This window comes from Puntigrus tetrazona, chromosome 18 (assembly GCF_018831695.1).
Source record: "Puntigrus tetrazona isolate hp1 chromosome 18, ASM1883169v1, whole genome shotgun sequence".
NCBI classification, from domain to species: domain Eukaryota; kingdom Metazoa; phylum Chordata; class Actinopteri; order Cypriniformes; family Cyprinidae; genus Puntigrus; species Puntigrus tetrazona.
Window position 1 is genome coordinate 6,194,803 of NC_056716.1, and position 17,503 is coordinate 6,212,305.

General features: G+C 41.6%; 1 pseudogene; it reads left to right on the top strand.

Moving 5' to 3' along the window:
* Nucleotides 1–2,046: 2,046 nt before the first annotated feature.
* LOC122322975 overlaps nucleotides 2,047–17,503 on the top strand; it is a 22,030-nt pseudogene continuing 6,573 nt past the window's right edge.

A 17,503-nucleotide genomic window follows, 5' to 3' on the forward strand; every position in this document is an offset into this window, starting at 1 on the left:
CTACATGTCCCATCGCTCGACCGTCCACCATACCCGTGAGAGGAAACCTGTAACGGCTTTGTGCTCCAATGTTCTCTATATTTGGAGTCACAGGCTCACCAACTCGCCTCCGAAGCAGCGAAAGTGACCTTCATAATCGCGCTGTTACAAGGACGAGCGCTGCAGTGGGCGGAAGCCCTCCATTCAGCCGGAAACCCCGTCGTCAACTCGGCTACTGTCTTCTTGAATCATTTAAAAGAGGTATTTGGACCCATTACTTCACTTCTGTCCATACATGATGAACTGCTTAACCTCCGCAGGCAGACGCAGAATTCACGACTACGCCATCCAATTCCAACTCTGGCGGTAGCTAGTGGCTGAACGAGCCGGCGCTGCTCGCCGCATTCGCCGGGATTACAGCCGAAGCTTCGCCAACAAATGGCGATTTATTACGACACGGTGGGACTAGAAACCTTTATTAACAAGACGATCCGCATTTCTCAACACCTCAACGCCTGTATTGAGTCACGTCTACCGCCAGAGCTACCTATGTCACCATCCGACGAACCCATGATCACAGACACCTATCATCTCACTCCCTCCGAACGCACCCGCCGACTTGCTGCCAACCTGTGCCTGTACTGTGGACAACCGAATCACCGCCTCAACACCTGCCCTGTCCGGCCCCCACGCCCGGCGGTGAGTACGATTCGCTTCACTCCCCAAGTTACCAACCTACCACATATTTTTGGTCAACTGATCCATGCCAACCGCCTCTTCCCAGTGTATATCCTCGTGGACTCCGGCGCTGCCAGAAACTTCATCTCCTCAAAGACCCTCCACAGATACCAGATCCCCTCTCACTCAAATGACACTACCTACAGCATCAGCACCATCCAGGGAACCCCGCTGGGCCGGGGCCGCGTACACCGCACCACACCACCTCTCACCCTTCAGATCGGTCAGCTTCATCTGGAGGAACTCCAACTCCTCGTCCTAGAGGACGCCGTGGTGGATGTCGTGCTCGGGAGACCCTGGTTGGAGCAACACCAGCCTGACATCCTCTGGAAAACCGGTGAAATCCTAAAATGGAGTGTTTCCTGTTTCCAAAACTGTTTGAGGAATCTACCCCTGCCTGTTTGTAATTTTCCTTCCATACCTGTAGGATCCACTTCAGTGGAAAGTCCAGAGCCCGAGCACGACACACCAATTCCCGAACCGTACCAGGATTTCCAGGATGTGTTCAGCAAGTCGGTGGCTACTCACCTTCCTCCACACCGGCCATGGGATTGCGCCATCGACCTACTGCCAGGTGCCAATCTTCCCAAAGGTCATGTATACCCCTTATCGGTTCCGGAGAGGGCGGCGATGGAGGAGTACGTGGAGGAGGCCCTCCAACAAGGTTTCATTCGTCCATCTACCCCGCCAGCCGCATCCAGCTTCTTCTTCGTGGCCAAGAAAGATGGTGGCCTCCGACCCTGCATCGACTAATGAGCCCTCAACTCCCAAACCGTCCAAATTTGCTTATCCACTTCCTCTCATTCCTGCCGCTTTGGAGAACCTTTGTGGAGCCACCGTCTTCACAAAACTCGACTCCGCGCCTACAATCTTATTCGCACCCGCAGGGGTGACGAATGGAAAACAGCGTCTCATCACTCCCACCGACACTACGAATATCTTGTCATGCCGTATGGCCTCGCCAACAGTCCCTCAGTGTTCCAGGATTTCATGAATGAGATCTTCCGAGACATGCTAAACCGATTCCTCATCATCTATATTGACAACATCCTCATTTACTCCCCTGATCGACCAACTCATCGCCTACACGTACGTCAAGTCCTAACCCGCCTGAGATACCACCACCTCTACCTCAAACTGGAGAAATACACTAATCCTGTTCTTCCTCCCTCCACAGACCCGAACCACCCCCGCCTCCCGAGATCGAGCCCACCGAGACCATCTACCGGGTACAGGAAATCCTTGGCTCTCTGCGACGGGGCGGCCGCCTCCAGTACCTAATTGACTGGGAGAATTTTGGCCCAGAGGAACGGTCATGGGTAAACCGCAATGACATCTTGGACCCAACACTCCTCCGAGACTTTCACCAGGCCCATCCGGAATGCCCAGCTCCACGTCCCCGTGGCCGTCCCCGTCGCCGTTCGAGGGGGGGTAGTGTCACAAACACACCCGCCAGATCACCGTCTCCCACGCCAATCACCCGCTCATCATCACCTGAATTCTAACCACCTGTTCACCACACCTGTCAGTAATCAACTCACTCCCATATATACACTGGAAGCCCAGTCGTTCTTCAGCTGGGATTGAAGTTACGACCTCACGCTTCCGTCTGCACGTTCGCTAGCTACACTCCTGCGGAATACCCCTTCTGACTAGGACTTCCCACACTTGAGTATTTCCTGTTGTGTTTACGTTGTTTTGAGCAAATGTTTGCTCGGCGTTTCGCCGCTCCTAAGTTTATTAAAAAGTTCAAGTATTCTCCTGTCTGCCTGCCTCATCTCTCCTCAAACCGTGACAATATAAATCCTGAATGTGGATCAAAGGCCAAAAAAGGGAAAGTAACTTTAAAGAAAACTGGACATGTTTTACAAAAATAGTACAGCACTGTTAACTCACAGGTCTAAATATGTTCACATTGAGCAATTTGCTTGTGTTTTTGCCTAAAAAAAATAAAACATTGTAAAACTCAGAAATTGTTGTATTCTACTTCCTGTTGTGACCAGTAAGCATTTTTTAATGTACTTTATTCAGTTGAAGAGTACAGAATGAAAAACACTAACTACAGTATTCCCTTTAGGGAAAATTACTGTTGTAAGGGTCCCCCTTTTCCTGCAGAACGGAATCCAGAGGCCCTGGTCGAAGGTCAATGCGTGTTCAGTCTTTTTTTTGCATTTCGTTAAAAATCACTAATATTTGTTAATCTTTTGTTTCCAATTGTAGAACTGACCGTATACATAATTTTATCTGACTCCAATCTTTTGTGATTTTATATTTATTAAAATGTAACTGCTGATCCCTCTAGTTGTGATTAAATTTGGATCATTAATTAACTATAATATTTCCTAGTTTGGCCAGAACAGACTCAAGACACATCTGGGCTAGTCCAGGTCTTAGTCAGAGGCTACCCCGTAGATCGCTTACCTTAATGCAGCCATCTCCTCGATAAACTCAAAAAGAGTAATTTTTTATGCGTTAGTAATAGCATGCTAAGCCATTTTCGTGGCCAGAAGTCAAGATCTCAAGACGGCTCCATCCATCGATCGTTGATCTGACTCACCCTAGCATGCCAACAATGCGGAAAACCTCAGAAGTTAACCAAGATTAACATTTATTTTGCCAGGCAAGAACAGTTTCCAAATTGGTATAATTGATAAACATTTGCACAACTGATCAGCAGTACAAAAATAACACAAAACAAAATAAAACAAACTTAAAAGGTCAGTATGCCTGGTCTCTAAAAAGTACATAGTGTAGTGTATGAAGACACACACCACACTATGGGCCGATCTGGCTACAGAATCGCGCCTTGTTGTGTTTTGTCACTTTCCTTATATACTCAGACTGATACTTCTTAATCTTTTCCATAATATAAGTGATTACTGGGGGTGTTGTTTACTCTCTTTTTGAAGTTCTTTTGTTCCTTTGGATATCCCTTCTCAGATCAGTCTTAATGCATGTACAGGTTTTGATTCACCTGCTTACAGTCCTTCCCTGGTCCATTGGGCCAAACTCTGAGTGGTGCCTAAGGGACCATGAGGAGGTGAACTCAGTCCGATGTCTACAGCCAAATTGTTGTCGGAGCAGGCTGCGCTGGTTGAGGGTGTGTGAGGGCAGAGTAGTCACCTGAAAGAACAACATTAAAGCAAGCCCTGTAGAAATTACATCAGCGATATGTACAGTCTCTTTAAATATCGACCGTCTCTGCATTTAATAAGAAATTGGTCACTCACATTATACATCCCTATCATTGTACTCTTCTACCTTATACTGTACAGTGCTTTGATGCAACCTGTGTTGTTAAAAGCGCTATATAAATAAAAATGATTGATTGAAATGATTGATGTTCTTCCAACTTTGATAATCGCATCGAGATTCTTCATTCCTCACCTACTCTGCTGCTATCTTTTCCCTGTGAATTTGTGTGGTTTCGTCTAATTCTTAGCCCCACCGGATTTCTCCGGTCTAACAATGAGTATTCCGACTCATTCTACAAATGTGCCTATATGGGGGGCGTGTACACTTTCCCTTCACACTTCTAAAAGGCAAAAAAGAATTGACTTACCACAGCAGCTGAAGAATAGAGAAGAAGCTCAAACCTCTTCTTGGAGCTCGCGCTGAAAAGACCTTCTCCGACAGAAGATCACAGGAGATCACGTCGGGGTCACCAACTGTAACGGTCCCCCTTTTCCTGCAGAACGGAATCCAGAGGCCCTGGTCGAAGGTCAATGCGTGTTCGGTCTTTTCTTTGAGTCTCGTTAAAATTTGAGTCTCGCTAATATTTGTTAATCTTTTGTTTCCAATTGTAGTACTGACCTTATACATAATTTTATCTGACTTCAATCTTTCGTGATTTAGTTATATTTATTAAAATGTAACTGCTGATCCCTCTAGTTGTGATTAAATTTGGATCATCTAGTTGTTTACTCTTTTTGACCCTTCTCAGATCAGTCTTAATGCATATACAGGTTTTGATTCACCTCCTTACACTGTACATAAACTGTACATAGTACTAGACTGTTAATTCTGTTTACAGTAGTAGTTCTGTAAAAACACAGTAAGTGGCTGGCAACCCAATTTCCTTACAATTTATTCCCTACAAGCTTCATGTAACACTCTGCCCTCCCTTCTTCTTCTTCATCAAAAACCGAAAAGCGATTTTCATTAAAATATATGATGGTACGACCTTATTTAGCTGACTTAACACTGCACCTTTTTTTTTATGATTGCACTGAGTGAACAGATGTTTTGAAAAGCCCTGATTAAAATATATCTTTCTATATTTACTTTAAAGGAAAGGGAAGAAAAACCATTTAGATTTGGCCTTATGTTAATGTAAATACTATACTGTAGTATTAGAATTTCACCAAGCCAGCCTTCTTGGTAGTCCTCCCTCTACAAATGTGCAAAGCCATCCCTAGGTTCTGTCTCAGTTAGATTTTGACCCTATCCACACCGGTGGCCTTCTGGTCAAATACTATAGCCCTGGTCCTTTTTTTGATCCGCCGCTCAGGCTCATTTGAAGAATCTCAATTTAGTGGCCAGGTAGTTGTAGGTCTTTATTCAGCAGGGCACCCGATACAGTTTGACCTCTATGAAAATTTTCTAATATCATTTAGACTTTAATGTGGGTCAGCTTATTATAGTGCATTTATAACTTCTCCGATGGCCGCCTGATGCCTCAAGATGGCCGCCCCGTAATTTGAGCCGCTGCTCATGATGTTCTGAGCCGCTAGTTGTTTGGCGCCGCCTGTGATCCGTAGTTGATGACCCTTCTCAAGATCTAAAGTGCTTGATGAAGGTTGTTGAATAATTTGCCCATTTGGATTCTCTAGTCGAGATGGAAGTTACTTTTGGACTTAGACTGCACCTTAATTGCTGTTTACAGTAGTAGTTCTGTAAAACACAGCTCCGTTGAGTGGCTGGCAACCTGCAATTTGCTATTCCAGTGCTACTCCACACTCCAGTGTTGGCGCCTTCAAAACAGTCCACTTGCTCCTGCCCTCCCTGGTAAAACCTCCAGTTCTTCTTCAAAGCCTCAAAAAAACTGTAGTGCCCTCGTGGCTTTTCATTAAAAAACCCAGCATATGATGGTTCATTAAAGGATCCCTCAGCTTCACATATTTAGCTTCCCTTAGGCTCTCTCTCTCCACAAAACCACCAAGCGCCATAACACTGCACCATTATGATTTACTGATCTCATTTGGCCCTAACACTGCAGATGTTTGTTTTGAAAAGCCCTGATTAAAATATATCTTTCTATATTTACTTTAAAGGAAAGGGAAGAAAACCATTTAGATTTGGCCTTTTATGTTAATGTAAATAAAATGTTAGCTGTATATAGCCGTAGTATATGATAATGTTCTAATACTATGTAGTATACTACTTTAATGTCCTAATATTAAATATAATTTAGACAAATAAATAAAAGGCTCCCATTTCAAAACAAAACTTTTATTATATGACTGAGAAAGAATATAATAGGTTATTATCAGAAGTGCTCCGTGAGTTCTGCTGGATTGTTTTTTAAGTAGAAAAGTTGTGGGGTGCAAGGGTGGAATTTAAGAGCATCTTAAAGTGCTTGATGAAGGTTGTTGAATAGTGCATTTTTTCTCCTGGAGCTGTCAAAGTTAACAGAACCTGCCCAGTTCTGATAAAGGTTGAGATTAATTAACCTTTTAAACAAAAGAACAGTGAAACAATCTGCTCTTGGTTCTCCATCTGGTCCTGTTGAGTCCAAAACAGTTTATCCTTGGTTTCTACTGAAACTTGATTTAGAATACATCTGGAAGGATTACTCCCTGCATCAGAGACCAGTGAACATGATTATTGTGATAAGAATGGCAAGTGTTTTTTTCATTTTCGCAACCTTTTGTTTTGGCAATCTCAATTAGATTGATGTCATGACAAAGGACATGATGTGTTAGGAGGGTGAGAAAATGCTGAATAAACTTGATTACTTCAAATTTTCACAATGGACCATCAAAGTTGTGACCATTGGGTTGTTTGTTAATCCTACAGATACTGACCCCACTAATGAATGATCTGGATTGCTTTGTAGGTTGAGAGTCCGGACAGTCAATGGTGTAGTGGCTACAGAATGAACGGCAAAAAGAGCAGACTGAGGAAATGACCACATTTCATTCAGCACATCCTCCTCTGGCATGATCCTACAGCTGCCACTGCCCCTGCACGCAGGGTTTCGCCTCTGCCTGCTCATCGCCAAGGGCACTCCTCGCAGCAACAACATCCACTCCACCTCATGCTGAGACCCCATCAAGGCCAACAATGCCACTCGTGAATAGTTTGAATGTGTGGATGTCACTACCCAGTCCTAGCTGGCTTATCCTGACGATTCAGCTCAGCTATGGGATTCAATTCACCCAGTGACCTCCCAGGTTCAGTGGCATTTTCAATACTTCTGTGGCAACCCAGAATACTCCTATCTTGTAAGAGGAGATTTGTCCTCCTGGCAAAGGATGCAATTGAGCCGGCCCCTCCAGCCGAAGTGGAGAAAGGGTTTTATAGCCCCTACTTTATTGTACGCAAGAAAGGGGTGGCCCTTGACCGATCCTGGATCTGCGAAGTTCTGAACTGGCCCTGCGCAAGCTTTTGTTCAGAAGGCTTAAGGCTTATACAACATCAGGATGCTCCTGAGGCATAAGGCTTCCACAGTTGTAGTCACGCTGCTTGGTTTGCTTCATATGAAACATGCAAGCAGAGGTTGGCCCACTGGATAGTGAATGCCATCACCTTGGCGTACCAGGGGTACCTTGCCCCCTAGGGTAAGAGCTTACTCCAAACCGGGCGGTTGCCTCCTCCTTTGCGCTGGTGCATGGTGCGCCTCTGGGTCTCGGGATGGAACTGACTCAAACAAATAGCATGCCTTATGCAGGATTGTGCTCTTTGTTGAATCACATTAATATGTTTAAGAGCAGGACAGCGGACCCACTGAATAATTTTTAGAGGCTCCTGGGGCATATGGCAGCTGCAGCGGCAGTCACATTGTTGAGACTCCTTCATATGAGACCACTTCAACACTGGCTTCCTGGCTGAGTCCCAAGATATGCATGGAAACACGGTACTGACCAGGTCCAAGTGACACCAGCCTGCCTCTGGAACAGGTCTCCAGGCATGCTGTGATCTACACAGATTCCTCCACCACCATTTGCTGGGATACGCTAGACAGGCTTGCGGGCCAGCGAGTGCTTCAGACAACACTGTAACCATTGTGTACATCAACCGTCTCAGAGGTTTTGCGCCCCTGTTGCATGTCACAACTCACCCACCACATACTCCTTTGGAAACAGAAGCATCTGAAGTCACTTTGTGCAATTCACATTACAGGCCTGTAAAACCAGGCCTGTCCCAAGTTGCACTCCCCAGAAAGTGGTGACTCCAATCCTAGAATGGCTCAGCTGATTTGGAGTCATTTTGGAGAAGCCCAGGTAGACCTGTTGGCCTCTCTAGAAAATGCTCATTGCCAGTTGTTCTTCTGCTGACCCCAGGCCCTTCTCCAGTATGCAAGCTTAGGGAGGATGAGTAGTAGGTCCTGTTAATGGTGCCTTATTGACCCACTCAAATCTGCTTTCCAGAACTCATGCTCCTCGTGATAGCCCTTCCTTGGCCAATTCCTCTGAGGAAGGATTTACTGACTCAGAGGCAGGACACCCTGTGGACACGCTGGACAGGACACTGGAAGGGGCAGCAGTCATGGCACTTTGGTCACCAGCTCAGCATTGCACACTCTACCTTTCTTATACTCACACTGTCTCACACAGTGGCAGTTGCATGCAATCAGCGCATGCCAATGTGCATTGGCTCAATTTAATACACTCAAAGTCCATTAAACTTTAAGTCTCCATTCCCTCCTTTAGGGAATAAGGTTTACATATGTAACCAAGACTTTTCTTTCTAAAATATAGGCTAAATCAACTGCACAGTAAGGTGGTGCTTATGCTGAATGGCAGACTGTATGTACTATTTAAATTGAGCAGTGCAACTTTTTATGTTTCTTTAACTATATTTTTATTTTGGTAATGAACAGGTTGCGCTGTCAAGTTAACAAATATGCTGTATGTGCTTATGCACCAGTGTGTGTAGTACTTCTGAAAGAACTATATAAAGATGAATAATGAAAATGAGAAAAAGAGAGAGATCACTACAGTGATGACAGTGCATAATAAAAGCCCATGCCTATATCAAAACCTCAGCGCTTTTCATAATAGAAGAAAATATGATCAACAGGCTATTTAACACTCTCTTATTCTATACAATTCAAATGTTGAAGTGTCCACACTGTGACTCTCAAAACACATATTTTTTGTAGAAAAAAGATAAGATACTCAGAATGTACATATAAGCACCAAATTATATGTGACATTTTCATAAGTATTTACCCTTAACAATTAAATAAATTAATTAAATTGACCATACAAGAAACACTGTTCAATCCCCTTATCTGATGTACTTCATTCAATAACGACATATACAAGATTACATGGGATGATGTCATGACATAGGTACGCCAAGCAAAAATAATATATTTAATGAATGCACGTAACATTTTTTGAGCACATATAGGAATTTAAAATCTTAGATTAGATCTTGGACTGGAATCGTAAGTGTTAAAAGAGATGATCGCTTGAGACAGAAGGGGGCAGCACCGTGTAATTGGATTTAAAACTGGACAAGCAGAAGACGAGCAAGAGAAGAGGTTTGAGTGCCTGCATTGGTGTTTGTGACACAGGTACTTTGCATTTGGTTGAGGTGGCTTATAGTGAACATACAGTCCTGTACAGTGCAGTCGGGAAACGAACAGCGTGAGTCACCACTGGGATTGCTTTCAATCTGGACTGGTTTGAGCGCGGATGTTGGACTCCTTTTGTAATTGAATGTAATAAAGAACTTGTATTTGAGCTTTTCATCTAGTGTTTTACACTGTTCCACCCTTGACATGGACCTGTTCATTAGTGAGTTCTTGGGGTCTCAGTTCATACCCTAGGTGGCGTAGTCGGTTGAAATCACTATTCAACATTAAATTGACTTAGTGTCATTCTACCGCTTGGCAAAAAAAAAAAAAAAAAAAAAAATATATATATATATATATATATATATATATATATATATATATATATATATATATATATATATATATATATACAAATAATACTTGTTTCACTTAAACTGAAGTACAAGAGATTTCTAAGCTTTATTTAACTTTTTGTAGGCCAGTCATTTTTGACATGAAACGCCAAGGGTTTTTTGTTATTTATTGGTGAAACATTTATTTGTTAAATTAACATTGACACTCTACATAGTGCAAAACTGACTGGTGTAAATTTTATAGATACGTCAATGAACTTAAAAACAAAAAATAATCATTTAATCACAAACATTGCCAGGAGCTATACTGTACTGAAACACAAGATATGCAGTTTCGTAAACATCCAAAAGTTAATTAGAACACTAAAACAAAAAAACTAAAAAAATTAAATAAAAATTAAACAGATGATAAAACTGGCAGGTAAATAAAGTGTGATTATGTAACAGTCAGGTGTGAAAGAGGTAATATATATATATATATATATATATATATATATATATATATATATATATATATTGTTTGTTAAAAGGACACAAGTTTAAGTGAACTTCAAGACCTTTTGGGGTGATTATAGTGAAATATTACTAGAATAGTAAATATTCAATTAGACACAATGTTAAAAATATATTATCCATGTATCTGTCAATTACCCATACACATGGACTAGACGGTATACACAAATAGCTTTAGTACACATTCTGAGATGTTTACTTTCTGTTGTTTTGTGTTATATATAAAAGTAGCTAAACTACAAAGATTGATTCACTTAATAAAGAAAACATGGAAAATATGTGAGGTCACTGGCTACATTTGCAATCATTCATCCATAATAATGATGTCTATAAAAGTCGAAATACTTTATTAGGTGCATTTGGCAGATGCTGTTGAGATTAGTCTTGGGATGCTTCAGTTTCTTTACGTACTCCTGTGTTTCATTCAGCTTCAAGCACAGGCAGAGAACACTCCTTGTCAGATAATGGGTGAACCTAAGGACCCTCTGCTTTTCAAGGAAGGAGACATAACTATCGGAGCACTTTTTCCAGTACACAGCATAGAGACATTATCTTCATTCAAGTTTACACAAAAACCTCAGTTACTATCATGTACCAGGTCTGTTATAATATGTGAAATTTAGTACATTTCTTTTACAAATATGCATTTCTTTTACTTCAAAATGGTCTTTATCTGTTTATTTATTTAGTTGCTGTTTGCTGGTTTAATGTTTTCACAGTGTCAATCTGAGAGATTTTCACTAGCTCAAATCATGATCTTTGCCATTGAAGAGATTAATAGAAGTGAAAGTTTGCTTCCAAATGTGTCTATTGGCTACAAAATTTATGATACCTGTAGTTCAAGAATGTCTTCTATGAGTGCAACTATGGGACTAATGAATGGTTTAGAGTTTGTAGCACGGGACACATGCAGTGGAAATTCTCCTATACATGCTATTATTGGGGAAACAGAGTCCTCCGCCACAGTAATTTTGTCCAGAACTACAGGACCTTTTAAAATTCCAGTGGTAGGTGGAAAATAAGACTTTTTTTTCACCTTTCACCTTTCATATTAACAATTTCACTGTTTCTTCTTATCTGTCTCTCTTTTTAAGATTAGTCATGCTGCCTCCTGTGAATGTCTTAGCAATAGAAAAGATTACCCATCATTCTTCAGGACTATTTCTAGTGATTATCACTGGCAGGCAGAGCGCTTGCATATATAGTTAAGCACTTTGGCTGGTCTTGGGTTGGAGCTGTGAACAGTGACAATGACTATGGGAAACAATGGTATGGCCATATTTCTCAACACGGCTCAGAAGGAAGGGATCTGTGTGGAATACTCAGTGAAATTCTACAGAACAGAGTATGAAAAACTCAAAAGTGGTAGACACAATAAAAAAGGCACAGCAAAAGTGATTGTTGCATTTATTTCATTTCTTGAGATGAGCTTATTAATTGAACAGCTAAGTTTTCAGAACATTACGGGCCTCCAACTAGTCGGTGTGGAGGCATGGACAACTTCAAAAGTTTAATCACTCCAACAACCTTTCATGTTCTGGGAGGTTCACTGGGGTTTGCAATGAGAAAATCAATATCGAAGGTTTTGCTGATTATGTTATAAAAACATTCTGGGACACAGCTTTACCCTGCTCACGGAGTGAAGGTAATGATTCTCAAATCAAAGTAAATTGCAGCAGATATCAGGATCTGCTTGTGTTGAAAAATTACAATGAAGATGTGCCTGAGCACAGATTTTCAAGCAACGCTTTATAAAGCAGTTTATGCTGTGGCTCATTCAGTGCATGTTCTACTCAAATGCAGACAACAAAAAGGTTGTGAGAAAGGCCTGACAATACAACCACAGCAAGTATGTAAAAATATATATTTTTTTAATATTTACATGTATTTACATGTATGTTCATGTAATTAATATACAAATATATTTATATCACTTTTTTTTTAAAATGTAGGCATGCATGTGTGTGTATTTACATATACATAATACATTTTCACAACACACAAGCATATATTATGTAACCAAAAAAAAAGGTTTTATTTTGCATATGAATAATCACAAGTAATCATTGACAGCACTAAAATAAATAAATACATACATAGATACAGAATTGATCTGAATAGTTAAAGATAAAGACTAAATTATTTCTGGTTGACATTGTATAACAATTTGTCAGTTACATCTGATATGTCTTTTTACTAGGTGGTTGAGGCTCTGAAAAAGGTAAATTTCACTGTAAAGTTTGGAGATTATGTTTGGTTTGACAGCACTGGTGCAACAGTAGCCCAATATGAAGTTGTGAACTGGCAGCAGGACTCAAATGGATCAATCCAATTTAAATCTGTGGGATACTATGATGCCTCACTCCCCTGACCAGCGCTTTGTGGTTAAGACTGAAAATATAATCTGGACTGGAGGACAGCTGAAGGTAAATGGCAATAACAAAGTTTGTTCAGTGTTTAAACTGGGTAGCCATAATGCCAAAATCATACATATATGCATAATACGCATGAGAGTAATTTCACATAATAAAATTTCTCAATGTAAGCCAAGGTCTGTGTGCAGTGAGAGCTGTCCTCCAGGCACTAGAAAGGCTGCACAGAAAGGAAGACCTGTCTGCTGTTATGACTGTATTTCATGTGCAGAAGGAGAAATCAGTAATGAGACAGGTAATCTTCAGTTCATCTCAAAGTTCCAAAGAAAATTGGTTAGTTGCTCTTTTGTGGTCTTCTTCTGCTCTTCAGGGTGCAGTTTTTATGAAACGAGTTCATAAATAATTTTATGTATGTATGTATCTATCTGTCTATCTATCTATCTATCTATCTATCTATCTATCTATCTATCTATCTATCTATCTCTAACCATAGTAAAAACAACTTCCTTTCCAGATTCAAATAACTGCAAGCAGTGTCCAGGGGAATACTGGTCTAATGATGAGAAAAAAATAAATGTGTGCTAAAGGCTATAGAGTTTCTGTCATTCACAGAAGTTATGGGTATAGTGCTAGTCTTTTTCTCACTGTTTGGAGTAGGAATAACTGTATTGGTGGCCATCCTGTTTTACAGTAAGAAAGACACCCCCATAGTAAAAGCCAACAACTCAGAGCTGAGCTTCCTGTTGCTCTTCTCATTATGTCTATGTTTCCTCTGTTCACTTACTTTCATTGGTCGGCCTACTGAGTGGTCCTGTATGTTGCGTCACACAGCATTTGGGATCACTTTTGTTCTTTGTATCTCCTGTGTTTTGGGAAAACAATAGTGGTGTTAATGGCCTTTAAGGCTACACTTCCTGGAAGTAATGTCATGAAATGGTTTGGGCCTGCACAACAACGACTAAGTGTTTTTTCCTTTACACTTATACAAGTTCTTATCTGTGTGCTTTGGCTTACAATGTCTCCTCCATTTCCTTACAAAAATATGAAATATTATAAGGAAAAGATCATTCTTGAGTGCAGTCTGGGTTCTACTATAGGTTTCTGGGCTGTGCTGGGTTATATCGACCTACTGTCTGTCTTGTGTTTTATTCTGGCTTTTTGGCTCATTAACTGCCTGATAACTTTAACGAAGCCAAATTCATCACATTCAGTATGCTCATATTCTGTGCTGTATGGATCACATTTATACCAGCATATGTCAGTTCTCCTGGAAAATTTACTGTAGCTGTTGAGATATTTGCTATTTTATCCTCAAGTACTGGTTTGCTTTTCTGCTTATTTGCACCCTAAGTGCTATATCATCCTGCTTAAGCCTGAACAAAATACAAAACAACGATGATGGAAAAAGCAACATCTAAGTTCTATTGACAAACAAAACAATATGCCTATATTAACATTATACTACAATATACATATGATTATATATGATTTCTTGTTGTTATATATAATAAAGATGTTATTATTGTTGTTACTGTTGTTTGCAGGAACATGTGTGTGCTTGTGTGTTGAATTTGTGGCTCACCTGAGTTTTGCAAGTCCTCACCAATTTGTTGTCTTCAAAACATGAAAAGACACAGTTAAGAAACCCTTTAATTAAAGCCTAATTGGAAGATACACCATTTTAGCGTCAAAAACATCCAGGGGCAATATTGTAAACATCACAAGAAGCAAACAAAATACATGATGCAACTGTTAAATGAGCTGTGATAATTTAATTGTTTACTGAGTGGTTTCTGAAGTGTCATGTATGACATTATATCAAGTAAAATTTACAGTACTTCTCAATGAGGTGCATATAATGAAAAATAAATAAATAAAAGTAAAATGTTCTATATTGTCATATTGTGAAGTAGAGAAATGTTAATTGACATGTAAATCAATGTTTTTTATTTTTTACTGCAATTTAATATTAAACTACTCTGAACAACATTTTCTACCTTACTATTAAGAGATTACATTGGTTATATTTGTATAATAATAATAATAATAATAACAATAATCACAAGAGCAATTAGGTATTTTAGGTGTCTGAATTCACATCCAAAGAAGGGTATTATATAAAATAATGAATCTTGATTTTGCTTGATCTTGCTGACGAATGTCAATTTTTCATGTTAAAATATACCATCACATACAGAATAGAAACATAAAAAACAACAGCTGTTTTTGAACAAATTTAGGATATCTAATCTTTAGGCCCTCAGTTATGTCTCACTGAACATAGAATGTAAAAATGCAAGCTCAGTATACAACATAAAAATAGGCCTTGTTTCACAGACAGGAATTAAGATTAAACCATAGGCTATAGATCAAATAGGACATTTAAGTAGCTTTTCTAAATGTGCCTTAGAGGCCATTTTTATGCATTTGCCTGTTTGTTTACACAGAATGGTGCTTTGGGGACTGAAAATGCATCATTTTAAAAATAGATTTCAAGGTGGAAATATAACATAGGCTTTATAGACAACTGGACATTTTTAGTGCAGACCTGACTTCTAAAGAGATGGACTTCATCCTGCCTGGGGTGGTGCTGCTCTTCTCTCTAAACGCGACTTAAGGGAGCAGAAAGAAGCAGACAGACTGGCTAAATCTGACCATTAAGCTAGCTGCCTCCTTCACAGTAGTCAGCACATAGAGACTGGATTTCACACTAGGTTGAAGTTAGGGTCAGGGGTTGCTTAGGTTAGGTTAGGGTTAGGCCCAGATTCAGACCATTCTCTGAATCTGCTGTAGAATCTGTGCATTGAAGGGCGTGGGCGTCCTGGGCGGTGCCGTTATAAAAGTAGTAGGATGCAGCCTCAGCTCTGCTGCAGCTTCAGGTGTTCATGTCCTAAACTACACAGACAACTGGCTAATATTAGTTCAGCTGGAGAGAGGAAGTGATCATTGAGATGTTGTTCTAGATCATATCAGATGTTTGAGGTTGAGACTGAACGCAGAGAATAGTGTGCTTTCTCCGCGCTCAGAAGGCCACTTATCTAGGCATGGTGTGGGATTCGGCCACTTCATGCAGGCATGAATGTCTCCTGCTCGAAACGAGTCCAATTTTCAGTTCATCAAGAGAGTGAGAGAATGCTGGTCGCTCACTGTCAAGCAGTTTCAAAAGTTACTGGGTCTGATGGCAGCTGCGCCCAGCATGATACCCTTCTGACCTGCTGTACATGAGACCTGTACAGTGGTGGCTCAAGATCAGGTTGTTTTTCCCAAGGAAATCTTCTTTGCATGATCAAGGTACTGCAACGATGTGTGTAAGCCTTAGATTTGTGGAGGAAACCTTTGTTCCCTTCTCAGTTGGTCACTCCGAGTCATGTCGGATGACCCGACAAATTGGGATCTTGCTTCGAGACCAATCTACTTCTGAGTGTATCTAAATGAGCCAATTGAAGATTGGCATGCGCTAATCACATCCAGCTGCCGCTGATTACAGCACGAGTATAGATAAGCAACAGGTGCAGCGCATATTCAACTTTTCGCCGAGCCGAGCATGTCTGTTCTGCTCCAAAGATAATCACGAAGTTTTGGGAGTATGGCGTTTGCAGCGGAGGTCGTTCCTGTGTCGCAGTAGGTTGCCATCAATCGGGCTGCACTATCCCTCGCTTGTGTGCAAAGCGGCTATCGCCTGTTGCCTCAGCACTAAAAGAGAATTCGCGTGTGCGTCTTTCTAAAGACAAGCGCTTCGTCACAGCAAACTCGGCGCGTCTTGGAAGACAAGCTCGTGGGTATTTGCTTCAGATGGCGATACACCTGTGTGTTTCTGGATGCGGTTGTTACCTGGTGTTAGGTGATGGTCAGCAATCGCTGCCTCGCAGGTGCCTGGGCACTAAGCATGCTGAGGTGGCGGTTGTGGATGAATCATCTCCTTCACGAGGAGGTGGTCATCTCGGGTGATGGGCAGGCTCTGTCATCTTGAAAGGAGCCAGAAAGCTTGTGTTTGCTCTCGACTTGGTTCTCATCCTGGCTGCAGACAGGTGGGGTCCATTTTGGATTGTGACACAATGCTTAAACTCTGCAACCAGTGGAGCTGCAAAAGGCAGTCTGGACCCTCACATGGGGTATCAGCTGTACCCTCTTGGAGCTCCCCTGATGATCAGTAAAGTCAATTGCTGCATCGGATGGTGTGCCAGACATTTCTGGAAATGAAGATTTGGTTTTGCTCGGCGTCTACCAGGCGTTGACTGTACTGAATACAGATCTAGAAATGGTTATGGTAATGCGCCCAGGCCACTGAGGCAGTGATGGGGTTCAGTGAAATACAATGTCCACCGCCTCCCGAGCTCTCGAGGCTGGATTGGATTGGTAGTTAAGGGTGGCTTGTGCTGGTTCTCAGGGCCCCACCCTTGTGCCTTTCTTCCCGGGAAATACATGAGGAGCTTAATGGGATGTGAAAGGCACCTTTTACTGCCCGAAACTGCCCCCAGTGGTTCCTCCTCCTTTACCACCCCTTGAGGCGGTGGTGCAGCCAGAATGTATACAGTGATTTGACCCCCAGTGGAGTGGTCGGTTGCGATGCAGCTGTGTCCCCGCGCTTCTTCTGCTGTAGCATGTGATCCTTTGCTCCCCCTCTTGGGCCTGCAGGTACTCGCGGAAACTGAACGGCCTGTGCGGCCTGTGGACAAGCTTTTCATGCCTGCAGTACACGCTTTGGCAGTACACGCTTACGTTGTTGTAAATTACTGTACCAAGGCGTTAAAGGATCTGCACGGGGTGGTCATGACCGGAAGTTGAAAGAACTCTGTATC